General features: G+C 46.5%; 1 protein-coding gene across 4 annotated transcripts in view; it reads left to right on the top strand.

Annotated features, from left to right (window-relative positions):
• The first annotated feature begins 3,555 nt into the window (after positions 1-3,555).
• CSNK1G1 (casein kinase 1 gamma 1) overlaps positions 3,556-6,000 on the top strand; it is a 215,469-nt gene continuing 213,024 nt past the window's right edge. For all 4 annotated transcript variants that reach the window (XM_030814545.1, XM_030814544.1, XM_030814543.1 and 1 more), the window contains exon 1: positions 3,556-3,819. The gene's annotated coding sequence lies outside the window, so the exon portion shown is untranslated. The remainder of the gene's footprint in view (positions 3,820-6,000) is intronic.

Genomic DNA, 6,000 nt, shown 5'->3' with positions numbered 1-6,000 from the left:
ACCAAAAATTAGCCAGGTGTGGTGGTTCACACCTATAATCCCAGCACTTTGGGAGGCTGAGGCAAGCCGATTGCTTGAGCTCAGGAGTTCAAGACCAGCCTGGGCAACATAGTGAGATCCCATCTCTACAAAAAATATAAAAATTAGCCGAGTGTGGTCACACACTTATTTGGGAGGCTGAGGTAGAAGGATCGCTTGAGCCTACGAGGTGGAGGCTGCAGTGAGCCGAGGTCGTGCCACTGCACTCCAGCCTGGGTGACAGAGTGAGATCCTGTCTAAAAAGAAAAAAAAAAGAGACTATGGATTCCCCACAAAAATTACAAAAGTGTAGTTAAACTCACATACCTAATTTTAAGTGGGGTTTGTACTATCTATCTTTAGAGATCTCAAAGCAATGAGTATGTTGAAAATAATAGAATAGAGGACATGTGATGAATTAGGAGTCAAGCCAGTTATTCATACACCTATACAAAAGTGCCTGGAGTTTTTAAAAAAGCTGTAGGAAGAGAGGATGTAAACAAATGCTGCTTATAAATCATTTTTCTTCAGGCAGTGGGTAAAATGAGTGATGCATAGGAATTTGCATTTCTACATTGGCTTACGCTATCACATTTAATCGTAACTATTGATTTTCTTAATAAAACATTTCTTTCTATAGAACACATTTATTGTTTACCATAATCATGTTTTAATTTTTTGAAACATCCTAGTCTATCATAGTTTTAGATATGTTGTTGTTCATTGAGCTTATTTTATTTACTATTTCAAAGTTTTTTGATATTTAAACCTGTTTGGCAATTGAAATACCAAGCTCTGTTTTGTCAGGGTAACATGTTTACCACTTGTCACTTTCAGCCAGGTTTTTGTTTTGTTTTGTTTTGTTTTTCTTGGAGACGGAGTCTTGCTCTGTCCCAGGCTGGAGTGCAATGGCACGATCTCGGCTTACTGCAACCTCCGCCTCCTGGGTTCAAGTGATTCTCCTGCCTCAGCCTCCCGAGTAGCTGGGATTACAGGCATCCACCACCACGCCCGGCTAATTTTTTTTTTTTTTTTGTATTTTTAGTAGAGATGGGGTTTCTCCATGTTGGCCAGGCTGGTCTCAAACTTTTGACCTCAGATGACCCACCCTCCTTGGCCTCCCAAATTGCTGGTTACAGGTGTGAGCCACTGCATCCCACCCAGGTTTTTAAAGGAACAATTAGTGGATGAGCTGAAATTCCATTTGAATTGTGTATGTGTATATACTCCCACATGTATTCATGTCAATGGCAGAGGTGGAAATGTATTAAACATCCTATTGACCCATTTGAGCTTGAAGTGATTTCCTAAAGGTTTTGCTGAAGCGGTTGCTTATGGTGAATCAATTTAACCCTGTCTCATGCATACAGGAAACCAATAGACGTGGTGTTTCGTTTAAGTGACCAAAGCTCATTTCCTCTCTGCCCCAGTTAAGGTGGATAACAGTTCAATTTTGATGTCTATAAAGAGGTTATCATGACCAATAAAATTAGAGCCTGCCGTGGCAAGTATATTCACTGCCATGGAATAGAAAACAAATTTAGGAGCTACTGTTAAGCATTCTGCTTGTAAGGAGATCTATTTAAGATAGGAAAACCAAATGAAGATTTTTACTCATCTTTCTCTGAATGCCCAACTGCATTTGTCTGAATATTTACCTGCCATAACGATATGAGTTCTTTTCCTTTCTTTTTTCTTTTTTCTTTTTTTTTTGAAATGGAGTCTTGCTCTGTTGCCCAGGCTGGAGTGCAATGGCGCGATCTCAGCTCACTGCAACCTCCACCTTCTGGGTTCAAATTATTCTCATGCCTCAGCCTCCCGACTAGGTGGGATCACAGGCGCCCACCACCACGCCCAGCTAATTTTTGTATTTTTAGTAGAGACAGGGTTTCACCAGGTTGGCGAGGCTGGTCTCGAACTCCTTACCTCAAGTGATCCGCAGGCCTCGGCCTCCCAAAGTGCTGAGATTACAGGCGTGAGCCACTGTACCCGGCCCGCAGATACGAGTTGTTTTTCTCGAGTATTACTTTGTTGACTTTTACCCCAACCATTCATTTTCCCAATATTTTCAAACCCCAAATCACCCAGACACAATAAATGAGGTCTCTTTTCTTATCCATAGTGTCGGTATGAAAGTTTATTTTGAAGGTTTTTTTGAGACGGAGTCTAGCTCTGTCGCCAGGCTGGAGTGCAGTGGCGCGGTCTCGGCTCACTGCAACCTCCACCTCCCAGGTTCCCGCGATTCTCCTGCCTCAGCCTCCCGAGTAGCTGGGACTACAGGCACACGCCATCACCCTCGGCTAATTTTTGTTTGTTTATTTATTTATTTATTATTATTTTTGAGACGGAGTCTCGCTCTGTCTCCAGGCTGGAGTGCTATTGGAGTGCAATGGCACGATCTCAGCTCACTGCAATCTCCGCCTCCCGGGTTCAAGCAATTTCCCTGCCTCAGCCTCCCGTGTAACTAGGACTACAGGCACGTGCCACCACCTCCAGCCAATTTTTTGTATTTTAGTAGAGACGGGGTTTCATCATGTTGGCCAGGATGGCCTCCATCTCCTGACCTCGTGATCCGCCTGCCTCGGCCTCCCAAAGTGCTGGAGGATTACAAGCGCGAGCCCCCGCGCCCGGCTCATTTTTGTATTTTTAGTAGAGACGGAGTTTAACCATGTTGGCCAGGATGGTCTCCATCTCCTGACCTCGTGATCCGCCAGCCTCGGCTTCCCAAAGTGTTGGGATTACAGGTGTGAGCCACCGCGCTTGGCCTATTTTGAGTTTTGAGTGGAGGATTAGACAGTCTTCTTCCTTCCCAAATTTGATTATGGGCTCCCTTTAGCCTTTTTCTTTGTTTTCTTTTTTTCCCCCCACAAGGCGCAGTCTCAAGAGATCCTGAGAACATGTGCCCTGCTCTCTGTTTTAAGGATTAAAATAACTGTCGAGTTACATTGAATCTTTTTTGCCTATTCCATTTGGCTAGGTTAATTCCAGACCTTACACAAACATGTGCAGCTCTTACAAAATGTAGGTGAAGACAACATTTTTCTAACCATTCGGCTTCATGGGCTGTCACAGGAGAACTAAGTGCATGAAAAACCTTTCACAACATTGAAAGAAATTTTTAAAATCTGGTTGAAACACAATTAAAAATCCACAAGAGGGAGATGCTTGCTAAACCGTCAGAAAATAATTCCCTCGAGGGACCTGAGAGAGGAGCCTTAGGTACAGCCACTGGGTCAGCCACAGGATTAAGGGTGGGAGGGAGCAGGAGTATATAGAGACTGGGGGCTTGGTGGAGGAGTACAGTTGAAGGGAAAAACGGGATGGGTTTCGTGCCTCTGGCAGCGAAGCGTGTACTCGGTCTAAGATCTTGAGCAGAAGGTAAGAGCGTGTTGCCAAGGCAGAGCTCAGTGCTCCCGATATATCTTCTGGTAGTCCCAGAAGAAATGGGGGTGGGTCGCTTTGAAGGCACTTCCGCTTAGCAACCCCACGCGGTTGCTAAGGAGGGGGCAGCCGTGGGGATAACCCGGAAGTGATGGTGTCAGTTTATTGCTGCCTGCTTAAAGTTTGTCCTATTAGGCGCTCCAGGGTACTCCGGGACGAGGGCGGGGCCACGCTAGTGGTTCCGGTTCGGCTCCAGCCGCCCCTCGACTCCTCGCCTTCCCCCTCCCCTCCGCCTTCTCCCCTCCCTCCTGCTCCTGGGAAAGAGAGAAACCACCGCTGCGGGTGGGTAGAGAAGCACTTGGCGCCTCGGGGAGGGGACCGCGCCCGCCTCATTTGCGCCTTGCAGCACTGCTGGACCAGGTACCTGCCCCGGCTTCGTCGGGGTTCTGTAGGCTGAAGTCTGAGGGGGTGTGTGTGTGTCTGAAGGGGTTGGTGGGGGGCCCTTTCCTGGGTGTGGGTGGGGGACGCCGGGATCCCGGGTGGGGCGCAGGCTGGCGTTTGTGTCTGTGGAGGGTTGCGGGGGCGGAATGGAGGGGCTGAGGGACACAGCGGGTGGAGAGTTTCGGTTAGCGGGGTAGAGGTAGGCGAAGGAGGCGCCCCTTCCGAGAAACTGACTCCGGCCGGTGTGGACCGGGAGTTTGCCACCTGGAGGGCTTACTCTGAAAGGGGGAGCATCCTCCGGGAGCCAAAAGGAGGGCACAGATCTCGTCAGGGTGGCTGGGGCAATCTCATGCTTCTATTGCCCTCTTTCCCTACCCACCCCGCCGGGACAGAGCTGGACTTCGAGGGTTGTGGGGGTTCTGAGTCGACTGGGCACCGCGGGGAGCCGCCCTTGGCGGAGCTAGGGCACAAGAGTGGGTAATGAGACCTTCCTCTACCCAACTTCCGTGCGCTTCCCCCACTTCTTCCTTCACTGTTCCCTCGCCCCCACGTCCTACAGGAGCAGTGTCCCCCAAGTGGGCAGGCATCACAATGTAAAAGAGAGTGGAACGGGGTTTGTTGCCCCTAAAGGATACTTAAGATGTTTGGAAAGTGCCTGAATGACATATTCAACCAAGTCTTCCAGCTCGATATTAATTCCGGTATAAATTACCTTAGAAAAGTGGAATTCTGAAAAGCATTTAACAATAGGCTAGTCCAGGTGTAATCTTATGTAGTAGTTGTACGTGTTTATTTAAAAAAAAAATGGACTGGGGAAACCATATAGATGTATTAGAGGTCTAGGCAAGACATGTTGAGGCAAGGCTTTTCCAACCTCTTTCTTACCTGCCAGTAAACCTGCCCTAATTTAAATGAAGCAGAAAGATCCTCTTCATTTTTGTTTCAATCAGTGACTGAATACTAGGTGCTGTGTAGTGATGTCTCAGAATAGATACGTGAATTTTCAGAGAGAGAATGAATGTTCTGCTGTGGAGCTTGTGTCTTAATCTTTTAAGGAGATAATTGCGGTCAAGTGGAAGTATTGGCTTTCAGGCAGATAAACCTTGGGTTGAACCTAGACTATGCCAGTTGCTAGTTACTGACCTTGGGCAAGTCATGGAACCTACCAGAGCTTCTGTTTCTTCATAAGTAGTATGAGTTAAAATTCTTACCTGTATTATAAGTAACATCCCATTTTAAACGGAACCACCTTTGAATTACAAGATAAATTATTACCATTAATCATACACAGTCAAGGCAGCCCAGTTTTGTGAAACAAGGTTTGAGATAGGAAGGCAACTGGATAATATTGAAAAAAAATGTATACAATAGGACTTTCAGTGTCTTCTCGAAATTGATCATAGGTAGCATGAAATTCAATTATCAGTAGTTTCTTTTTCTTTTTTTTTTTTTTGAGACGGAGTCTTGCTCTGTCCCCCAGGCTGGAGTGCAGTGGCACGATCTCCGCTCACTGCAAGCTCCGCCTCCCGGGTTCACGCCATTCTCCTGCCTCAGCCTCCTGAGTAGCTGGGACTACAGGCGCCCGCCAACACGCCCGGCTAATTTTTTGTATTTTTAGTAGAGACGGGGTTTCACCGTGTTAGCCAGGATGGTCTCAATCTCCTGACCTCGTGATCCGCCCGCCTTGGCCTCCCAAAGTGCTGGGATTACAGGCTTGAGCCACCGCGCCCGGCCTAACAATTATCAGTAGTTTCTTAAAATTCAAAATAATAAAGTAGAATATGGCCCATTTATTGAAATGAGCAAAATATATTTTATAGGTTTTTCTCAGCTACACCATATTGGTGTTTATAGTATGGATTAACACAAAATACATGAAAAAGTAATGTATGTAAATCTTAACATCACATGTCTCTTTAAAGAGAATTAAAATTGGGGTGTAAAATAGAAGGTACTTGTTTTTTGTTTGTTTGAGACAGAGTCTTGCTCTGTCACCCAGGCTGGAGTGCCGTGGTGCGATCTCGGCTCAGTGCAACCTCTGCCTCCAGGATTCAAGCGATTCTCCTGCCTCAGCCTCCTGAGTAGCTGGGATTACAGGTGCCTGCCACTACACCCAGCTAATTTTTTGTATTTTTAGTGGAGACAGGGTTTTACCATGTT

This window comes from Nomascus leucogenys, chromosome 6 (assembly GCF_006542625.1).
Source record: "Nomascus leucogenys isolate Asia chromosome 6, Asia_NLE_v1, whole genome shotgun sequence".
Classification (NCBI taxonomy): domain Eukaryota; kingdom Metazoa; phylum Chordata; class Mammalia; order Primates; family Hylobatidae; genus Nomascus; species Nomascus leucogenys.
This window is presented reverse-complemented; position numbering and strand designations above follow the sequence as displayed.